Genomic DNA, 14,640 nt, shown 5'->3' on the forward strand with positions numbered 1-14,640 from the left:
GAATGGATTATGAATGACTCATGTTAGGAGTGTAAGTTGCCACAACATCTCAAATTAGTGTTAGATACATATGTCTTGGTTATAAGTTTTGGAAACCTATTTAAGTCCACACACAATATCGTATCTGATACGATAAAACAAACGTTTCCAATACTTTCAAATACTTTCCAGATATGTTGTGGCAACCTAAAATTGTTTGCTGGGAGTGGACTGTCACCAGCTCTAGTGGTCTGTCACCAGTGTTCTTGGAGTGTTACCTTTTCTAGTAGACTGTCACCAGCTCTAGTGTGCTGTCACCAGCTCTTGTGGTCTGTCACCAGTGTTCTTGGTTTGTCACCAGCTCTAGTGGTCTGTCACCAGCTCTAGTGGACTGTCACCAGCTCTAGTGACCTGTCACCAGTGTTCTTGGAGTGTCACCAGTTCTAGTGGACTGTCACCAGCTCTAGTGGGCTTTCACCAGTGTTCTTGGTGTGTCACCAGCTCTAGTGGACTGTCACCAGCTCTTGTGGTCTGTCACCAGTGTTATTGGTGTGTCACCAGCTCTAGTGGACTGTCACCAGCTCTAGTAGACTGTCACCAGCTCTAGTGTTCTGTCACCAGTGTTATTGGTGTGTCACCAGCTCTAGTGGACTGTCACCAGCTCTAGTGGACTGTCACCTGCTCTAGTGGTCTGTCCCCAGTGTTCTTGGTGTGTCGCCAGCTCTAGTGGTCTGTCACCAGTGTTCTTGGTGTGTCACCAGCTCTAGTGGACAGTCATCAGCTCTAGTGGACTGTCACCAGCTCTAGTAGTCTGTCACCAGTGTTCATAGTGTGTCACCAGCTCTAGTGGACTGTCACCAGCTCTAGTGGTCTGTCACCAGCTCTAGAGGACTGTCACCAGCTCTAGTGACCTGTCAGCAGTGTTCTTGGTGTGTCACCAGCTCTAGTGGACTGTCACCAGCTGAAGTGGTCTGCCACCAGTGTTCTTGGAGTGTCACCAGTTCTAATGGACTGTCACTAGCTCTAGTGGTCTGTCACCATTGTTCTTAGTGTGTCACCAGCTTTAGTGGTCTTTCACCAGTGTTCGTGGTGCGTCACCAGCTCTAGTGGACTGTCACCAAAGTTCTTGGTGTGTCACCAGCTCTAATGAACTGTCACCAGTGTTCTTGGTGTGTCACCAGCTTTAGTGGTCTGTCACCAGCTTTAGTGGATTGTCACCAGTGTTCTTGGAGTGTCACAAGCTCTAGTGGGCTGTCACCAGTGTTCTTGGTGTGTCAGTAGCACCAGTGGTCTGTCACTAGTGTTCTTTGAGTGTCACCAGCTCTAGTGGGCTGTCACCAGTGTTCTCGGAGCGTCACCAGCTCTAGTGGACTCTCGCCAGTGTTCTTGGAGAGTTACCCGATCTAGTAGGCTGTCACCAGTATTCCTGGTGTGTCACCAGCTCTAGTGGACTGTCACCATTGTTCTTGGTGTGTCACCAGCTTTAGTGGTCTGTCACCAGCTCTAGTGGACTATCACTAGTGTTCTTGGAGTGTCACCAGCTCTATTGGGCTTTCACCATTGTTCTTAGTGTGTCACCAGCTTTAGTGGTCTGTCACCATCTCTATTGGACTGTCACTAGTGTTCTTGGTGTGTCACCAGCTTTGGTGGGCTGTCACCAGCTCTAGTGGACTGTCATCAGTGTTCTTGGTGTGTCACCAGCTTAAGTGGACTGTCACCAGTGTTCTTGGTGTGTCACAAGCTCTAATGGACTGTCACCAGTGTTCTTGGTGTGTCACCAGCTCTAGTGGGCTGTCACCAGTGTTCTTGGAGCGTCACCAGCTCTAATGGTCTGTCACCAGTGTTCTTGGTGTGTCACTAGCTCTAGTGGGCTGTCACCAGTGTTCTTGCTGTGTCACCAGCTCTAGTGAACATTCACCAGCTATAGTGGTCTGTCACCAGTGTTCTTAGTGCGTCACCAGCTCTAGAGGACTGTCACCAGTTTTCGTGGTGTGTCACCAGCTCTAGTGGACTGTCACCAGCTCTTGTGGTCTGTCACCAGTGTTATTGGTGTGTCACCAGCTTAAGTGGACTGTCACCAGTGTTCTTGGAGTGTCACCAGCTCTAGTGGGCTGTCACCAGTCTTCTTAGAGTGTCACCAGCTCTAGTGGTCTGTCACCAGTTTTCTTGGTGTGTCACCAGGTTTAGTGTGCTGTCACCAGTGTTCTTGGTGTGTCACCAGCTCTAGTGGACTGTCACCAGTGTTCTTGGTGTGTCACCAGATCTAGTGGACTGTCGCCAGTGTTTTTGGTGTGTCACCAGCTTTAGGGGACTGTCACCAGTGTTCTTGGTGTGTCACCAGCTCTAGTGGACTGTCACCAGCTCTTGTGGTCTGTCACCAGTGTTATTGGTGTGTCACCAGCTCTAGTGGACTGTCACCAGCTCTAGTAGACTGTCACCAGCTCTAGTGTTCTGTCACCAGTGTTATTGGTGTGTCACCAGCTCTAGTGGACTGTCACCAGCTCTAGTGGACTGTCACCAGCTCTAGTGTTCTGTCACCAGTGTTCTTAGTGTGTCACCAGCTCTAGTGGACTGTCACCAGCTCTAGTGGTCTGTCACCAGTGTTCTTGGAGTGTTACCATCTCTAGTAGACTGTCACCAGCTCTAGTGTGCTGTCACCAGCTCTAGTGGTCTGTCACCAGTGTTCTTGGTTTGTCATCAGCTCTAGTGGACTGTCACTAGCTCTAGTGGTCTGTCACCAGTGTTCTTGGTGTGTCACCAGCTGTAGTGGACTGTCACCAGTGTTCTTGGTATGTCACCAGCTCTAGTGAACTGTCACCAGCTCTAGTGGTCTGGCACCTGTGTTCTTCGTGTGTCACCAGCTCTAGTGGACTGTTACCAGCTCTAGTGGTCTGTCACCAGTGTTCTTGGTGTGTCACCAGTTCTAGTGGACTGTCACCAGCTCTAGTGGACTGTCACCTGCTCTAGTGGTCTGTCCCCAGTGTTCTTGGTGTGTCGCCAGCTCTAGTGGTCTGTCACCAGTGTTCTTGGTTTGTCACCAGCTCTAGTGGACTGTCACCAGCTCTAGTGGTCTGTCACTAGTGTTCTTGGTGTGTCACCAGCTCTAGTGGACTGTCATCAGCTCTAGTGGACTGTCACCAGCTCTAGTAGTCTGTCACCAGTGTTCATAGTGTGTCACCAGCTCTAGTGGACTGTCACCAGCTCTAGTGGACTGTCACCAGCTCTAGTGACCTGTCAGCAGTGTTCTTGGTGCGTCACCAGCTCTAGTGGACTGTCACCAGCTGAAGTGGTCTGTCACCAGTGTTCTTGGAGTGTCGCCAGTTCTAGTGGACTGTCACCAGCTCTAGTGGTCTGTCACCATTGTTCTTAGTGTGTCACCAGCTCTAGTGGTCTTTCATCAGTGTTCGTGGTGCGTCACCAGCTCTAGTGGACTGTCACCAAAGTTCTTGGTGTGTCACCAGTTCTAATGAACTGTCACCAGTGTTCTTTGTGTGTCACCAGCTTTAGTGGTCTGTCACCAGCTCTAGTGGACTGTCACCAGTGTTCTTGGAGTGTCACAAGCTTTAGTGGGCTGTCACCAGTGTTCTTGGTGTGTCAGTAGCTCTAGTGGTCTGTCACCAGTGTTCTTTGAGTGTCTCCAGCTCTAGTGGGCTGTCACCAGTGTTCTCGGAGTGTCACCAGCTCTAGTGGACTGTCGCCAGTGTTCTTGGAGAGTTACCCGCTCTAGTAGGCTGTCACCAGTTTTCCTGGTGTGTCACCAGCTCTAGTGGACTGTCACCTTTGTTCTTGGTGTGTCACCAGCTTTAGTGGTCTGTCACCAGCTCTAGTGGACTATCACCAGTGTTCTTGGAGTGTCACCAGCTCTATTGGGCTTTCACCATTGTTCTTAGTGTGTCACCAGCTTTAGTGGTCTGTCACCATGTCTATTGGACTGTCACCAGTGTTCTTGGTGTGTCACCAGCTTTGGTGGGCTGTCACCAGCTCTAGTGGACTGTCATCAGTGTTCTTGGTGTGTCACCAGCTTAAGTGGACTGTCACCAGTGTTCTTGGTGTGTCACAAGCTCTAATGGACTGTCACCAGTGTTCTTGGTGTGTCACCAGCTCTAGTGGGCTGTCACCAGTGTTCTTGGAGTGTCACCAGCTCTAATGGTCTGTCACCAGTGTTCTTGGTGTGTCAGTAGCTCTAGTGAGCTGTCACCAGTGTTCTTGGTGTGTCACCAGCTCTAGTGAACTGTCACCAGCTCTAGTGGTCTGTCACCAGTGTTCATGGTGCGTCACCAGCTCTAGTGCACTGTCACCAGTTTTCGTGGTGTGTCACCAGCTCTAGTGGACTGTCACCAGCTCTTGTGGTCTGTCACCAGTGTTATTGGTGTGTCACCAGCTTAAGTGGACTGTCACCAGTGTTCTTGGAGTGTCACCAGCTCTAGTGGGCTGTCACCAGTCTTCTTAGAGTGTCACCAGCTCTAGTGGTCTGTCACCAGTTTTCTTGGTGTGTCACCAGGTTTAGTGGGCTGTCACCAGTGTTCTTGGTGTGTCACCAGCTCTAGTGGACTGTCACCAGTGTTCTTGGTGTGTCACCAGATCTAGTGGACTGTCGCCAGTGTTCTTGGTGTGTCACCAGCTTTAGTGGACTGTCACCAGTGTTCTTGGTGTGTCACCAGCTCTAGTGGACTGTCACCAGCTCTTGTGGTCTGTCACCAGTGTTAATGGTGTGTCACCAGCTCTAGTGGACTGTCACCAGCTCTAGTAGACTGTCACCACCTCTAGTGTTCTTTCACCAGTGTTATTGGTGTGTCACCAGCTCTAGGGGACTGTCAACAGCTCTAGTGTGCTGTCACCAGCTCTAGTGGTCTGTCACCAGTGTTCTTGGTTTGTCACCAGCTCTAGTGGACTGTCACTAGCTCTAGTGTGCTGTCACCAGCTCTAGTGGTCTTTCACCAGTGTTCTTGGTGTGTCATCAGCTCGAGTGGTCTGTCACCAGTGTTCTTGGTTTGTCACCAGCTCTAGTGGTCTGTCAGCAGCTCTAGTGGACTGTCACCAGTGTTCTTGGTGTGTCACCAGCTCTAGTGGACTGTCACCAGTGTTCTTGGTGTGTCACCAGCTCTAGTGAACTGTCACCAGCTCTAGTGGTCTGGCACCAGTGTTCTTCGTGTGTCACCAGCTCTAGTGGACTGTTACCAGCTCTAGTGGTCTGTCACCAGTGTTCTTGGTGTGTCACCAGACCTAGTGATCTTTTACCAATGTTCTTGGTGTGTCACCAGCTCTAGTAGACTGTCACCAGTGTTCTTGGTGTGTCACTAGCTCTATTGGACTGTCTCCAGTGTTCTTGGTGTGTCACCAGCTCTAGTGGGCTGTCACCAGTGTTCTTGGTGTGTCACCAGCTCTAGTGGGCTGTCACCAGTGTTCTTGGTGTGTCACACCTTCTAGTGGACTGTCACCAGCTCTAGTGGTCTATCACTAGTGTTCTTGGTGTGTCACCAGCTCTACTGGACTGTCACCAGCTCTAGTGGACTGTCACCTGCTCTAGTGGTCTGTCACCAGTGTTCTTCTTGTGTCACCAGCTCTAGTGGTCTGTCACCAGTGTTCTTGGTTTGTCACTAGCTCCAGTGGACTGTCTGCAGCTCTAGTGGTCTGTCACTAGTGTTCTTGGTGTGTCACCAGCTCTAGTGAACTGTCACCAGCTCTAGTAGTCTTTCACCAGTGTTCATAGTGTGTCACCAGCTCTAGTGGACTGTCACCAGCTCTAGTGGTCTGTCACCAGCTCTAGTGGACTGTCACCAGCTCTAGTGGTCTGTCACCAGCTCTAGTGAACTGTCACCAGCTCTAGTGGTCTGTCACCAGCTCTAGTGGACTGTCACCAGCTCTAGTGGGCTGTCACCAGTGTTCTTGGAGTGTCACCAGCTCTAATGGTCTGTCACCAGTGTTCTTGGTGTGTCACCAGCTCTAGTGAACTGTCACCAGCTCTAGTGGTCTGTCACCAGTGTTCTTGGTGTGTCACCAGCTCTAGTGAACTGTCACCAGCTCTAGTGGTCTGTCACCAGTGTTCTTGGAGTGTCACCAGCTCTAGTGGGCTGTCACCAGTGTTCTCGGAGCGTCACCAGCTCTAGTGGATTGTCGCCAGTGTTCTTGGAGAGTTACCCGCTCTAGTAGGCTGTCACCAGTATTCCTGGTGTGTCACCAGCTCTAGTGGACTGTCACCAGTGTTCTTGGTGTGTCACCAGCTTTGGTGGGCTGTCACCAGCTCTAGTGGACTGTCATCAGTGTTCTTGGTGTGTCACCAGCTCTAGTGGACTGTCACCAGTGTTCTTGGTGTGTCACCAGCTCTAGTGGGCTGTCACCAGTGTTCTTGGAGTGTCACCAGCTCTAGTGGACTGTCACCAATGTTCTTGGTGCGTCACCAGCTCTAGTGGACTGTCACCAGTTTTCGTGGTGTGTCACAAGCTCTAATGGACTGTCACCAGGGTTCTTGGTGTGTCACCAGCTCTAGTGGTCTGTCACCAGTTTTCTTGGTGTGTCACCAGCTTTAGTGGGCTGTCACCAGTGTTCTTGGTGTGTCACCAGTTCTAGTGGTCTGTCCCCAGTGTTCTTGGTGTGTCGCCAGCTCTAGTGGTCTGTCACCAGTGTTCTTGGTTTGTCACCAGCTCTAGTGGACTGTCACCAGCTCTAATGGTCTGTCACTAGTGTTCTTGGTGTGTCACCAGCTGTAGTGGACTGTCCCCAGCTCTAGTGGACTGTCACCTGCTCTAGTGGTCTGTCACCAGTGTTCTTTGTGTGTCGCCAGCTCTAGTGGTCTGTCACCAGTGTTCTTTGTTTGTCACCAGCTCCAGTGGACTGTCACCAGCTCTAGTGGTCTGTCACTAGTGTTCTTGGTGTGTCACCAGCTCTAGTGGACTGTCATCAGCTCTAGTGGACTGTCACCAGCTCTAGAAGTCTGTCACCAGTGTTCATAGTGTGTCACCAGCTCTGGTGTACTGTCACCAGCTCTAGTGGTCTGTCACCAGCTCTAGTGGACTGTCACCAGCTCTAGTGACCTGTCAGCAGTGTTCTTGGTGTGTCACCAGCTCTAGTGGACTGTCACCAGCTGAAGTGGTCTGTCACCAGTGTTCTTGGAGTGTCACCAGTTCTAGTGGACTGTCACCAGCTCTAGTGGTCTGTCACCATTGTTCTTAGTGTGTCACCAGCTCTAGTGGTCTTTCACCAGTGTTCGTGGTGCGTCACCAGCTCTAGTGGACTGTCACCAAAGTTCTTGGTGTGTCACCAGTTCTAATGAACTGTCACCAGTGTTCTTGGTGTGTCACCAGCTCTAGTGGTCTGTCACCAGTTTTCTTGGTGTGTCACCAGGTTTAGTGGGCTGTCACCAGTGTTCTTTGTGTGTCACCAGCTCTAGTGGACTGTCACCAGTGTTCTTGGTGTGTCACCAGATCTAGTGGACTGTCGCCAGTGTTCTTGGTGTGTCACCAGCTTTAGTGGACTGTCACCAGTGTTCTTGGTGTGTCACCAGCTCTAGTGGACAGTCACCAGCTCTAGTAGACTGTCACCAGCTCTAGTGTTCTGTCACCAGTGTTATTGGTGTGTCTCCAGCTCTAGTGGACTGTCACCAGCTCTAGTGTGCTGTCACCAGCTCTAGTGGTCTGTCACCAGTGTTCTTGGTTTGTCACCAGCTCTAGTGGACTGTCACTAGCTCTAGTGTGCTGTCACCAGCTCTAGTGGTCTGTCACCAGTGTTCTTGGTGTGTCACCAGCTCGACTGGTCTGTCACCAGTGTTCTTGGTTTGTCACCAGCTCTAGTGGTCTGTCAGCAGCTCTAGTGGACTGTCACCAGTGTTCTTGGTGTGTCACCAGCTCTAGTGGACTGTCACCAGTGTTCTTGGTGTGTCACCAGCTCTAGTGAACAGTCACCAGCTCTAGTGGTCTGGCACCAGTGTTCGTCGTGTGTCACCAGCTCTAGTGGACTGTTACCAGCTCTAGTGGTCTGTCACCAGTGTTCTTGGTGTGTCACCAGACCTAGTGGTCTTTTACCAATGTTCTTGGTGTGTCACCAGCTCTAGTAGACTGTCACCAGTGTTCTTGGTGTGTCACTAGCTCTATTGGACTGTCTCCAGTGTTCTTGGTGTGTCACCAGCTCTAGTGGGCTGTCACCAGTGTTCTTGGTGTGTCACCAGCTCTAGTGGGCTGTCACCAGTGTTCTTGGTGTGTCACAACTTCTAGTGGACTGTCACCAGCTCTAGTGGTCTGTCACTAGTGTTCTTGGTGTGTCACCAGCTCTACTGGACTGTCACCAGCTCTAGTGGTCTGTCACCAGTGTTCTTCTTGTGTCACCAGCTCTAGTGGTCTGTCACCAGTGTTCTTGGTTTGTCACCAGCTCCAGTGGACTGTCTGCAGCTCTAGTGGTCTGTCACAAGTGTTCTTGGTGTGTCACCAGCTCTAGTGGACTGTCACCAGCTCTAGTAGTCTGTCACCAGTGTTCATAGTGTGTCACCAGCTCTAGTGGACTGTCACCAGCTCTAGTGGTCTGTCACCAGCTCTAGTGGACTGTCACCAGCTCTAGTGGTCTGTCACCAGCTCTAGTGAACTGTCACCAGCTCTAGTGGTCTGTCACCCGCTCTAGTGGACTGTCACCAGCTCTAGTGGGCTGTCACCAGTGTTCTTGGAGTGTCACCAGCTCTAATGGTCTGTCACCAGTGTTCTTGGTGTGTCACTAGCTCTAGTGGGCTGTCACCAGTGTTCTTGGTGTGTCACCATCTCTAGTGAACTGTCACCAGCTCTAGTGGTCTGTCACCAGTGTTCTTGGTGTGTCACCAGCTCTAGTGAACTGTCACCAGCTCTAGTGGTCTGTCACCAGTGTTCTTGGAGTGTCACCAGCTCTAGTGGGCTGTCACCAGTGTTCTCGGAGCGTCACCAGCTCTAGTGGACTGTCGCCAGTGTTCTTGGAGAGTTACCCGCTCTAGTAGGCTGTCACCAGTATTCCTGGTGTGTCACCAGCTCTAGTGGACTGTCACCAGTGTTCTTGGTGTGTCACCAGCTTTGGTGGGCTGTCACCAGCTCTAGTGGACTGTCATCAGTGTTCTTGGTGTGTCACCAGCTCTAGTGGACTGTCACCAGTGTTCTTGGTGTGTCACCAGCTCTAGTGGGCTGTCACCAGTGTTCTTGGAGTGTCACCAGCTCTATTGGTCTGTCACCAGTGTTCTTGGTGTGTCACTAGCTCTAGTGGGCTGTCACCAGTGTTCTTGGTGTGTCACCAGCTCTGGTGAACTGTCACCAGCACTAGTGGTCTGTCACCAGTCTTCGTGGTGTGTCACCAGCTCTAGTGGACTGTCACCAATGTTCTTGGTGCGTCACCAGCTCTAGTGGACTGTCACCAGTTTTCGTGGTGTGTCACAAGCTCTAATAGACTGTCACCAGGGTTCTTGGTGTGTCACCAGCTCTAGTGGTCTGTCACCAGTTTTCTTGGTGTGTCACCAGCTTTAGTGGGCTGTCACCAGTGTTCTTGGTGTGTCACCAGTTCTAGTGGTCTGTCTCCAGTGTTCTTGGTGTGTCGCCTGCTCTAGTGGTCTGTCACCAGTGTTCTTGGTTTGTCACCAGCTCTAGTGGACTGTCACCAACTCTAGTGGTCTGTCACTAGTGTTCTTGGTGTGTCACCAGCTGTAGTGGACTGTCACCAGCTCTAGTGGACTGTCACCTGCTCTAGTGGTCTGTCACCAGTGTTCTTGGTGTGTCGCCAGCTCTAGTGGTCTGTCACCAGTGTTCTTTGTTTGTCACCAGCTCCAGTGGACTGTCACCAGCTCTAGTGGTCTGTCACTAGTGCTCTTGGTGTGTCACCAGCTCTAGTGGACTGACATCAGCTCTAGTGGACTGTCACCAGCTCTAGTAGTCTGTCACCAGTGTTCATAGTGTGTCACCAGCTCTAGTGGACTGTCACCAGCTCTAGTGGTCTGTCACCAGTTCTAGTGGACTGTCACCAGCTCTACTGACCTGTCAGCAGTGTTCTTGGTGTGTCACCAGCTCTAGTGGACTGTCACCAGCTGAAGTGGTCTGTCACCAGTGTTCGTGGTGCGTCACCAGCTCTAGTGGACTGTCACCAAAGTTCTTGGTGTGTCACCAGCTCTAATGAACTGTCACCAGTGTTCTTGGTGTGTCACCTGCTTTAGTGGTCTGTCACCAGCTCTAGTGGACTGTCACCAGTGTTCTTGGAGTGTCACAAGCTCTAGAGGTCTGTCACCAGTGTTCTTGGTGTGTCATTAGCTCTAGTGGTCTGTCACCAGTGTTCTTTGAGTGTCACCAGCTCTAGTGGGCTGTCACCAGTGTTCTCGGAGCGTCACCAGCTCTAGTGGACTGTCGCCAGTGTTCTTGGAGAGTTACCCGCTCTAGTAGGCTGTCACCAGTATTCCTGGTGTGTCACAAGCTCTAGTGGGCTGTCACCAGTGTTCTTGGTGTGTCATTAGCTCTAGTGGTTTGTCACCATTGTTCTTTGAGTGTCACCAGCTCTAGTGGGCTGTCACCAGTGTTCTCGGAGCGTCACCAGCTCTAGTGGACTGTGGCCAGTGTTCTTGGAGAGTTACCCGCTCTAGTAGGCTGTCATCAGTATTCCTGGTGTGTCACCAGCTCTAGTGGACTGTCACCAGTGTTCTTGGTGTGTCACCAGCTTTGGTGGGCTGTCACCAGCTCTAGTGGACTGTCATCAGTGTTCTTCGTGTGTCACCAGCTCTAGTGGACTGTCACCAGTGTTCTTGGTGTGTCACCAGCTCTAGTGGGCTGTCACCAGTGTTCTTGGTGTGTCACCAGCTCTACTGGTCTGTCACCAGTGTTCTTGGTGTGTCACTAGCTCTAGTGGGCTGTCACCAGTGTTCTTTGTGTGTCACCATCTCTGGTGAACTGTCACCAGCACTAGTGGTCTGTCACCAGTCTTCGTGGTGTGTCACGAGCTCTAGTGGACTGTCACCAATGTTCTTGGTGCGTCACCAGCTCTAGTGGACTGTCACCAGTTTTCGTGGTGTGTCACAAGCTCTAATGGACTGTCACCAGGGTTCTTGGTGTGTCACCAGCTCTAGTGGGCTGTCACCAGTTTTCTTGGTGTGTCACCAGCTTTAGTGGGCTGTCACCAGTGTTCTTGGTGTGTCACCAGTTCTAGTGGTCTGTCCCCAGTGTTCTTGGTGTGTCGCCAGCTCTAGTGGTCTGTCACCAGTGTTCTTGGTTTGTCACCAGCTCTAGTGGACTGTCACCAGCTCTAGTGGTCAGTCACTAGTGTTCTTGGTGTGTCACCAGCTGTAGTGGACTGTCACCAGCTCTAGTGGACTGTCACCTGCTCTAGTGGTCTGTCACCAGTGTTCTTGGTGTGTCACCAGCTCTAGTGGTCTGTCACCAGTGTTCTTGGTTTGTCACCAGCTCTAGTGGACTGTCACCAGCTCTAGTGGTCTGTCACTAGTGTTTTTGGTGTGTCACCAGCTGTAGTGGACTGTCACCAGCTCTAGTGGACTGTCACCAGCGTTAGTGGTCTGTCACCATGTCTATTGGACTGTCACCAGTGTTCTTGGTGTGTCACCAGCTTTGGTGGGCTGTCACCAGCTCTAGTGGACTGTCATCAGTGTTCTTGGTGTGTCACCAGCTTAAGTGGACTGTCACCAGTGTTCTTGGTGTGTCACAAGCTCTAATGGACTGTCACCAGTGTTCTTGGTGTGTCACCCGCTCTAGTGGGCTGTCACCAGTGTTCTTGGAGTGTCACCAGCTCTAATGGTCTGTCACCAGTGATCTTGGTGTGTCAGTAGCTCTAGTGAGCTGTCACCAGTGTTCTTGGTGTGTCACCAGCTCTAGTGAACTGTCACCAGCTCTAGTGGTCTGTCACCAGTGTTCATGGTGCGTCACCAGCTCTAGTGGACTGTCACCAGTTTTCGTGGTGTGTCACCAGTTCTAGTGGACTGTCACCAGCTCTTGTGGTATGTCACCAGTGTTATTGGTGTGTCACCAGCTTAAGTGGACTGTCACCAGTGTTCTTGGAGTGTCACCAGCTTTAGTGGGCTGTCACCAGTCTTCTTAGAGTGTCACCAGCTCTAGTGGTCTGTCACCAGTTTTCTTGGTGTGTCACCAGGTTTAGTGGGCTGTCACCAGTGTTCTTGGTGTGTCACCAGCTCTAGTGGACTGTCACCAGTGTTCTTGGTGTGTCACCAGATCTAGTGGACTGTCGCCAATGTTCTTGGTGTGTCACCAGCTTTAGTGGACTGTCACCAGTGTTCTTGGTGTGTCACCAGCTCTAGTGGACTGTCACCAGCTCTTGTGGTCTGTCACCAGTGTTATTGGTGTGTCACCAGCTCTAGTGGACAGTCACCAGCTCTAGTAGACTGTCACCAGCTCTAGTGTTCTGTCACCAGTGTTATTGGTGTGTCACCAGCTCTAGTGGACTGTCACCAGCTCTTGTGTGCTGTAACCAGCTCTAGTGGTCTGTCACCAGTGTTCTTGGTTTGTCACCAGCTCTAGTGGTCTGTCAGCAGCTCTAGTGGACTGTCACCAGTGTTCTTGGTGTGTCACCAGCTCTAGTGGACTGTCACCAGTGTTCTAGGTGTGTCACCAGCTCTAGTGAACTGTCACCAGCTCTAGTGGTCTGGCACCAGTGTTCTTCGTGTGTCACCAGCTCTAGTGGACTGTTACCAGCTCTAGTGGTCTGTCACCAGTGTTCTTGGTGTGTCACCAGACCTAGTGGTCTTTTACCAATGTTCTTGGTGTGTCACCAGCTCTAGTAGACTGTCACCAGTGTTCTTGGTGTGTCACTAGCTCTATTGGACTGTCTCCAGTGTTCTTGTTGTGTCACCAGCTCTAGTGGGCTGTCACCAGTGTTCTTGGTGTGTCACCAGCTCTAGTGGGCTGTCACCAGTGTTCTTGGTGTGTCACAACTTCTAGTGGACTGTCACCAGCTCTAGTGGTCTGTCACTAGTGTTCTTGGTGTGTCACCAGCTCTACTGGACTGTCACCAGCTCTAGTGGACTGTCACCTGCTCTAGTGGTCTGTCACCAGTGTTCTTCTTGTGTCACCAGCTCTAGTGGTCTGTCACCAGTGTTCTTGGTTTGTCACCAGCTCCAGTGGACTGTCTGCAGCTCTAGTGGTCTGTCACAAGTGTTCTTGGTGTGTCACCAGCTCTAGTGGACTGTCACCAGCTGTAGTAGTCTGTCACCAGTGTTCATAGTGTGTCACCAGCTCTAGTGGACTGTCACCAGCTCTAGTGGTCTGTCACCAGCTGTAGTGGACTGTCACCAGCTCTAGTGGTCTGTCACCAGCTCTAGTGAACTGTCACCAGCTCTAGTGGTCTGTCACCAGCTCTAGTGGACTGTCACCAGCTCTAGTGGGCTGTCACCAGTGTTCTTGGAGTGTCACCAGCTCTAATGGTCTGTCACCAGTGTTCTTGGTGTGTCACTAGCTCTAGTGGGCTGTCACTAGTGTTCTTGGTGTGTCACCAGCTCTAGTGAACTGTCACCAGCTCTAGTGGTCTGTATCAGTGTTCTTGGTGTGTCACCAGCTCTAGTGAACTGTCACCAGCTCTAGTGGTCTGTCACCAGTGTTCTTGGAGTGTCACCAGCTCTAGTGGGCTGTCACCAGTGTTCTCGGAGCGTCACCAGCTCTAGTGGACTGTCGCCAGTGTTCTTGGAGAGTTACCCGCTCTAGTAGGCTGTCACCAGTATTCCTGGTGTGTCACCAGCTATAGTGTACTGTCACCAGTGTTCTTGGTGTGTCACCAGCTTTGGTGGGCTGTCACCAGCTCTAGTGGACTGTCATCAGTGTTCTTGGTGTGTCACCAGCTCTAGTGGACTGTCACCAGTGTTCTTGGTGTGTCACCAGCTCTAGTGGGCTGTCACCAGTGTTCTTTGAGTGTCACCAGCTCTAATGGTCTGTCACCAGTGTTCTTGGTGTGTCACTAGCTCTAGTGGGCTGTCACCAGTGTTCTTGGTGTGTCACCAGCTCTGGTGAACTGTCACCAGCACTAGTGGTCTGTCACCAGTCTTCGTGGTGTGTCACCAGCTCTAGTGGACTGTCACCAATGTTCTTGGTGCGTCACCAGCTCTAGTGGACTGTCACCAGTTTTCGTGGTGTGTCACAAGCTCTAATGGACTGTCACCAGGGTTCTTGGTGTGTCACCAGCTCTAGTGGTCTGTCACCAGTTTTCTTGGTGTGTCACCAGCTTTAGTGGGCTGTCACCAGTGTTCTTGGTGTGTCACCAGTTCTAGTGGTCTGTCCCCAGTGTTCTTGGTGTGTCGCCAGCTCTAGTGGTCTGTCACCAGTGTTCTTGGTTTGTCACCAGATCTAGTGAACTGTCACCAGCTCTAGTGGTCTGTCACTAGTGTTCTTGGTGTGTCACCAGCTGTAGTGGACTGTCACCAGCTCTAGTGGACTGTCACCTGCTCTAGTGGTCTGTCACCAGTGTTCTTGGTGTGTCGCCAGCTCTAGTGATCTGTCACCAGTGTTCTTTGTTTGTCACCAGCTCCAGTGGACTGTCACCAGCTCTAGTGGTCTCTCACTAGTGTTCTTGGTGTGTCACCAGCTCTAGTGGACTGTCATCAGCTCTAGTGGACTGTCACCAGCTCTAGTAGTCTGTCACCAGTGTTCATAGTGTGTCACCAGCTCTAGTGGACTGTCACCAGCTCTAGTGGTCTGTCACCAGCTCTAGTGGACTGTCACCAGC

The sequence above is a fragment of the Procambarus clarkii genome, chromosome 17, assembly GCF_040958095.1.
Source record: "Procambarus clarkii isolate CNS0578487 chromosome 17, FALCON_Pclarkii_2.0, whole genome shotgun sequence".
Lineage (NCBI taxonomy): Eukaryota > Metazoa > Arthropoda > Malacostraca > Decapoda > Cambaridae > Procambarus > Procambarus clarkii.